The sequence below is a fragment of the Myodes glareolus genome, chromosome 14, assembly GCF_982192425.1.
Source record: "Myodes glareolus chromosome 14, mMyoGla1.1, whole genome shotgun sequence".
NCBI lineage: Eukaryota > Metazoa > Chordata > Mammalia > Rodentia > Cricetidae > Myodes > Myodes glareolus.
Window position 1 is genome coordinate 23,564,907 of NC_142039.1, and position 8,510 is coordinate 23,573,416.

Below are 8,510 nucleotides of genomic sequence, written 5' to 3' on the forward strand. Positions count from 1 at the left end.
TCAAACACATCAATCAATGTAGATAAATCTAAAAGGATTTCAACCAAACAAGAAAAAGGAAATTCCAAAGCTCTTCAGGAATCGACTTATTTTCACAGGTGTCACAGCCCAGACACTGAGAAGCAAAACTGAAGAACCGGGAAAAAAAATTAAAATGAAAAGTAAACCGAGCATTGGCTAAGTTGTCAAGAGGAGAGGATCCAACAAGACTCCATGGTGTTTTCTCACAGAATGTTCTAGACTGCATACATTCAGAGATGATGATTGATGAAGTGATATTATATAAGTTTTTTTACTTCTCAAAAAAGTTGTTTTAGGAGACAGGCGCTCACTATGTAATACTGGCTGACTGGAATTCCTTATATAGACCATGTTGGCCTCAGGTCCACAGAGACATGCCTGCCTCTACTTCCCAGTGCTAGAACTACAGGCATGTGTCATGGCATCCACCCAATGATAAAGTTCTTGATGATAATGCTTCCAAAGACTTCACAGAGCTGTTTTGAGAACCTTCTACCTACGGACTATATTTACCAGATCATTGAATTTAAACTGACTCTACACAGATAAGTGCATTGCCAAAGCCCTGTATGTACTGGTCAGGAGGCAAAGCTGGGGCCACATGGCCATCTCCACATCCCAACACCTTACCATCACTCCACAACCATCTTCTAAAAGTTTCTGGTCAGTACCAGGGTCCTGATTAGAGTTATGGAAGTATATGTGACTAAGGGACAGTGACTATTATGTGTCAGGGCAGGAAGCTTTATTGCCAAGTCTTATCTTGTGTGTGTGTGTCTTGTCTCTTTCCAGCGATTTAAGAAGGAAGTTGAAGTTATAAGATGAATAGACTATGCTGCCAAGCACAGGAGACTAGATTCAGTTTCTCAGGCCACCACAGACTAGTTCTGTGACATCACTAAGCCTCAACGGCTTAGCCTGTAAAACAAGCATAAATTAGGACGACACAGTGGGGTCACATATAAAGCCCTTAGCATGGCAGCTGGCACAGAGAGAGTCTGTTCACTTCACCTCTCTCTCAGGTAAATGGGACAGCAGTGACATCAGTGTGGCCCTGCCCAGCTCAGTTAACGAGGTGTTGCCAGGCTGGAATGAATACTTCGGTAAAGGGTAAAATTGATGGCAGCTCATATTCTGGAACACAAGCTCAAAAGGTTTCCAGAAACCCCCTACAAAGGGCACCACGAACACTAGGGACCTCGTTTACGTGAGGTGCAGAGGTGCGCCGCAGGCGGTAGCGAAATGTCGCTGTCAGTCATTTACCACAAGCTAGCTAAAGTTGACCAGAAGCTCCAGAGTCACTTCCCCAGAGAAGGAAGCAGGAAGGAGCAACAGCTCTGATTGTAGCCGGCTGGGCGAAACTGGGGGGTGCCAGGGAGGCCAGGCGAGGATCCACGCAAGAACATTGAGAGTTTCATCATGTGGGAAAAGGAAAAGGGAGATCTGATCAGCTTTGCCAGTGAGGTTTAGGTTCTCCGGGCAGCAGAAAGGGGAAAATACTTGAAAGTATAAACTAGTTGAGAAGAGAAGGCAGAGTAGAAGGAGGGGAAAAGAAAACAGATGGGGTGGTGACAACAGACATTTAGATTTTTAAAAAAATTATTATTGTAGTGTGTGTGTATGTGTGTGTGTGTGTGTGTGTGTGTGTGTGTGTGTGTATGTGTGAGTGCGTGCACATATGCTCATGCTAAGAGTATTCAGGTATCAACGGCAGCCTGAAGAAAGCACTGCATCATCCCCTGGAGTTGGAGTCACAGGGGCTATGAGTTGCCTGACATCGGGGAGAGCACTCTTAACTGTGGAGCCATCTTTTCCACTGACATTTGGGTTTGTAAGAAAGTGATACAGAGCTCTTTGTAAAACTTTATGCAAGCCCCAGTCTCTGGCCTCCATCTTTGGAGGTCCCGTCCCTGTGTTGGCCGCATTTGCGGCTTCCAGGTTTCCCTTAGGGCCCACCCGAGAGCACAGGAATCCCATTAAACCTGAATATTTTTTAATTTGGCTTGTTGTGATTTGGCTTGATTGGGATTTTTGTGTCGGCAGAGAGCTTGTGTTAGGAAAATTCCTAACACTTTAGTTGTGGGTAAAAATTGGCAAACACATGGCATGGCATATTGTTTATGATTGTTTTAGTTTGATTTCTGTTTCTGTGATAAACACTGAACGAAACCACCCTGGGGAGGGAAGGTTTTATTTGGCTTAAGGGTTAGGGTTACAGTCTGTTGTCAAGGAAAACCAGGGCAGGAACTAGAGCAGAGACAACAGAGGGTGCTTCTTACTGGCTTGCGTCCCCATGGTGTGCTCAGCCAGCTTTCTTCTCCTTCCCATGACCACCAGCCCAGGGGTGACACCACCCACAGTGGCCTGGGCCCTCCCACATCAATCATTAATCAAGAAACCTCGGTATAGACACGATTACAGAACTATCTGATGGAGGCAATTCCTCAGTTCAGGTTCCCTCTCTTGGTGACTCTAGTTTGTGTCAAATTGACGAAAAGTTATCAGCACAGTTATTAAACATCTATCCAACACTGGGAAAAGTCTAAAAGCTCCGGGGAACAGAAAGATGCAAAAGATTATAATTTTCTGAAATAGTCCGTTACAGAAGTCCAAAGTAATGGCCATTAATGTGGGGAATGATGAGGTGGGGGAGATAGATGGGAGTCCAGAGAACTAGCCAATATCTGGGTAGAAACAGGAGCCATGAGCACACGAGAAAGTTATTGTACCAAATGGGGAGTTTGGTATGGGCCAAATATAAGTTTACATTATACATATGTAAATTATGGTTTCCCCATTGAGGAGTGGATTTTTGTCTCTTTGTCTCACTCTTTTTTACCTCTGCTTCCCAGTTTCTCAGTTTTTGAAGCGGGGCTAATCATGACTACTCCTGGATCTGGAGGGAAGGCTCATTCACACAGGGACATTAGGCACGTTCTTGTGAAGTGAGGGACCATACTCAAAAAACAGATTCCTCCCCTTAAACCCAGACATTGCAAAGAGTAGAGAAAGGCTGGGAGTCTCTATACACCACTGACATGGAAGGGGAACCCTTAGCTGTAAAGAAGAGGCCCATTTTCTGATGTGTTTCCTTGCAGCTAGCCCTAGAACTGCAGGCTCAATTCCACCAAGTTCAGGCACATCCAGATTCTATGAGGCTTAGGCATTTTGGCAAAGGGCTGGCTCTGCCTTGAATCTGATTAGGTTACTTGGTCAATTGACTTGATCCTCTGAAGCATCATCCGTGACAAGGCCAGCCCTAACTACATTAACAGGATTGCAAAGGTAGTGCCCATCTGTCACGAAAACCTTCCTGTGTTACTTCACACCCAAACTGATCCCCTACCGCGTGATGAACACATCCACTAACCTCTGACCTGATCTGTAGATGGATGCATTGATAGGAAATGAGGCAGAAGATGTCCAAAGAAAGGCTTGGGTAGCAGAAGTGGGGCTTCCGTTCCATCGGCTGGACAGGGAGGGGATAAAGGGAAGAGAGGCCACAGAGGGAGGAAAGGTGATGGAGAATTGGCCTTCAGAGGTAGCAGGGTTTCTTTCTTTAGGAAAGGGCTAGCCATTGTATTCCCACAGGAGTTCAGTGCCGGCTCTGTCTGAGCTAGTTGGCCTCCAGCTGGAGACCATTCTTACTCTACATCATGAATCTACAAACTTGTGGCCAGACCTGTTAACTCTCTTCATTTCTTGGTTCTGGGCTGATCTCAGAGAGGAAAAGGCCAACGCACATCCCTTCTTCTCCCTCTCCCCATTCTAGAGAAGGCTGTATCAGCAGTCTCAGGACCCGTACTTCTGAGTCCCTTAGCGAACAGCCACCCAAGTTAGGAGCATGTGGTTTCTGCTGGATGGGCTCAGAAAGTTTGCATTGGAACATTTTCTATACCCGCCCCTTCCTCTACTGTGGGTCCCCCGGTTGTAACCCCCACACAACATCCCTTCTCTGATCACATGGCCATGCCCTTTCTCATTTTCCTGAACCCGTACCAAACTTTAGGATCCGTCTCTTTTTGCTTTGCAATTGTGGAACCCAGGACCAGGCAGCGATCAATAAAGACTCTGATACATCATTCATCCACTCATGGTCAACCCCAGCTCTTCTTAGCAACTGTGGAGAGAAAGGAAGGTCTAAAGGGGTTTGATCTGCTGATGAAGATGGTAAGCCACCCTTCTACCTTTGTACCATAAATTACAGTTACAAAGTGTTGCCTTAATCACCTTTTCAATTCATTTTTCATAATGGCCCCATAATTTATAAAGGCTGAAGATTATTGGCTTCATTTTCAGTTGCCATAACTGAATGAAGTGACAAGAACTGTCATTTCTCAAAAGGCCCAAAGCTAGCAGGCCACAGGGCCAAATCATAAGCGAATCACTCTGACTCCTGGTTAGGGTCTTTCTCAGAAGCTGGGGAAATGGCTCAGTAAACTGCTTACCATAGAACATGAGGACCTGAGTTTAAAAACAAAATCCAGAGGTGGTGGCACATGCTTGTACTCCCAGCACTAGGGCAATGAAGACAGGCTGATCCTTGGTCCTAACTGAATTTGCTACGAGGCTACCCCAGGCTAATGAGAGGCCTTGCCTGTCTCAAATAACAAGGTGTGAATAGCTCCTGAGGAATAATACCTAAGATTTTCCTTACATTTGTGTACATATATGTGTACATGTACCATGCCCAACACACACGTATGTACTTGAATACACATGTAAACATACACAAAATAACAAACAAACATCTTTCCCTGGGAAAGTCTTTCGGAAGTTCAAGCAGTTTAGCTTCTTGGGTCACCTCTTCCTCTTCTTTCTCAACCTTTATTCTCTTTGGGGAAAGCCAGTAAGTACCTTTCTCCATAGCTCCTGCTATATTTCTTTGACTGTGAGTGAGTTCCTTGGTCAGAGGTAATGCTATGTGGAATAGCAAGCCGACCTGCCTTAAATCCCTGCCTTGAATTCCCCCAATGGTGTACTGCGACTCAGAACTGTAAGTTCAACAAACCCCTTCCTCCCTTCAGTTGCCCTTCAGTCAGGGAATTGAATATAGCATCAGAGATGACATGAGGAGAGATATTCTTCTGTTCTCATTTCTGGGGTGCAAGACCCTTTTCTTGTTCTTCGGAAGAGTCTCCCCTGGGTTGGGCGAGGGGTAATAGGAGGGAGGGCTGCGGGAGGGAGGACTGTGGAGAGGCTCCTCATCCACCAGTCTTCAAGCCACAGCAGCACTGAGGGTAAAGAAAGTAAACTACCACCCCCCCCCCAACTTAACTGAGTTATTTTTAATATGGAGCTTTAAACAAATGCCTCATCTCTGAGGCCCCCTCTTTTCCCCACAGCTGCTCCATACCTCAACCACACAGTCTCAGCTAAGCCTTGACTCCATCCTAGCAGATACACAGCAAAGCCAGCATGGTGCCATTTCATGGAAATTCGTGTGTTTTTCTAAGCTGGGCTCATGAATTCTGAGTCCTGGGGAATGTGACAAAATTGTGGGGTCACTGCGTTATTACAAGACAGGGAAACCAGACCACTTCCCACATGCCTGTGTAGGCTACACATAGTCTATACTTTGCTTCTTTAATAGACCAAGAATTTCCCCAAAGTGAGTATATTGCCTGACTTAACTTTTGTGGCGCTTCCATGACATGCTTTGTCTTCTAAAATATGCAATAAAATTGCTAAAATTGCCTTAGTATATATAGAGGATTGGTTCTGGGACTGTCTACCCCATGATACCGAAATACAATGATGATGATATTGCGCTATATATAAAATGGTATTGGGTGTGTATATAATTTAAGTGTGTCTCCTGTATTTTTGTTTTAGGTTTTTGAAGGCAGGGACTTCCTGTGTAGCTACAGCTGCCTTGAAACTCACTGTGGAGATCAAGCTGGCTTCAGACTTGTAGGTCCTCCTGCCTCTCCCTCAAAAGTGTGCATATCACACCAGATATGGCACTTCTATATGCTTTAAATTACTTCAGATTTACTTACTACACATAATACAATGCAAATGTACTATGAGAACCAGCTGTGTGTGGTTGAATGCATTAATAGTTGTCATCCCTCATTGTTTGGGAAATAAGGACAAGGGAAACCATCTCTAAGTGTTCAGTACAGATGTAAGTTTTAAAGAAATATTTTTTGGCCAGGGGAGGAGGTGGGGTTAAAAGAGGTCTTGTTCAGGGCTCAGCACTCAATCTTTAACTCTGTGTCTGTGTTGACTATTGTCCACAGCTTCTTATGAAGAACTAGAGCTAGTGGCATTGATAGATGCTGGGCCAAGGAAAAAACTCATCCTTCTTAAAATGTGTTCCCGCTGGCAGTTCCTGTGCTCAGTCTATGGCCCCACCCCCATGCATACATGGACAGTGCTATCTAGACTTAGTAGGTTATATTTTTTTTCAAACGCACATACACACACCCCCAAAAATATGAATTTAGAAAGGAAACCTGTTGGGGAGAATATTGAGGAACTTGGAGGAGTGGAATGGGGGTAGTAGATATGATCATATTTCATTGTGAATCTATATAGGAAATTCTCAAGAGTAAGGAAAAATTATAATTAAGAAATATTTCCTCTTGTAGTTAGTTGACTTCTTGATCATAGAAGCCACGGGTGAGGTGAGTCAATTAAGTAGGGGCAGATATTATAACCTTTGCTTTTATAACTCCTGAGTTTCTAATTACTTACATCTATTCCCTGCTTATACGTGACTTTAGGAGTCTGCCTACTTGCACCGAAGAACCTTTGCGCCTATGTCACAGTAACCAGTATGATGTGCGCATCCCCATTTTCATCCAGTGTCCTGGTCCATGGCAATCTCCATGTTTCTGAACACGATCCTGAATCCATGATCTGTTCCTAGATGATTCACAAACTGTTTACCGGAACTTTCGGTTATGCTTTGAATTTTATCATTCACAGAACCCAAGAAGACAAGGCTCACGGAGAGAAGACCACGGAAGAGGGGCAGGTGGCAACAGTCCCCTGGAAAAGCCAGTGGACTAGGACTGTTCCAGGTGTGGCCGACAGACCCTGCAGAAGTCTGTGCACGATGCTGCGGTGTGGCAGAACTGAGCATGCTTGGCTACTGTGGTGCTGATCCACCTGACTCCCTTTGAATGACAAGGAGTGAAGCACATGATCTACCCCAGAGAGTTAATCTAGATGATTAGATAAAATAGTTATTAGGAGGACGCTTAACTCGAAGCTGGGAGTGTGGCTCTGTCAGTAGAGTATTTGCCTGGCTGTCATGAGTCCCTGACTTCAGTCCTCAGCACTGGACAAACCAGATCTGGTGGTGCAGACCTAAGACTAATATTTAGACAGCAGAGGCAGGGGGATGAGAGATTCAATGCCATTCTAAATGAGTTTGAGGTTAGCCTGAGTACATTGGCTCCTGTGTCAAAAGAAATAAGTAAAATTATATAAATATACCATCAAATATATATATATGTATATATAAAAGATATCTCTAAAAACTTCTCACAGAAAGTCCTAGGGTGACTAGGGACTGTGTCTGTGGGAAGGCAGCCCATACATGAACCCTGGGTTGGGGACACAAAGCAGTGTGTGTTCTGCCAAGTTCCCAGGTATGCCACTGACGGATAGGAGCGGGAAGGACTGCTCTTACCGACTAACCCAACAAGTCCAGGCAGACCTCAAGCACGGAATAAATAGCAGCTCTGACCAGCCCAAGGCTTCTCCTCACCTCAGAGCCGTAGGCTTAAGCTCCGTGAGAGCAGGGCCTCAGCTCCCTTCCCAGGGGACTCCAGATGACACGCTGTTGTAGCCCAACTGTCACCAACAATGCAGCAGGGGACCAAACGTCTGAGTCTTCACCTTGAGATAGCTTTCTGTCACCTGTCAATTCCATTCAGCACACACACATGTGGCAGATGTTGCGAGACAGGAAACACCACCCTTAATAGCTGTAAAATCAGTGCTTAAGAACACTGATGGTGATGGAGCTAAGGAAGCTGTGCCCCATTCTCTCCCATAGATCACGTCCCAGAGAGATGAGGTGACCCCACCCAGACTCCTTAGTTCCCTGGGGGACAGCCTGTTGTGTCCACATCATGGAGGCTTAGGTGTGAGGAGGGTGAAATCAGGTTCCTGCAAGTCCCAGGTCACAGAGGAGTCTCTGCCATGGTCTGTGTTTCCCAGCCTGTTAGACCGGTTTCTTTGGGAGGGTTTCACACACAGAAGCCAACCGATCATGGAAGGATTGGGTATTCTGTGTGTCTGCTCCTAGGATAAAGCCGTGTGGATGCAGGAGTGGACTTCAACCATTTGTCCTGAGCACCTGAGCAGGAATATAGCTATTCAGACACCTCCTCCCAACACCTGTACACACAACCACACAAACAAATGCAAACATATATGTGCATGTGTAAGTATGCACACATACGTATACAAGGCACACAGATGAATACATTGCATACATACTGTTCTGCTTTGCTTTTTCTTTCTTTGAT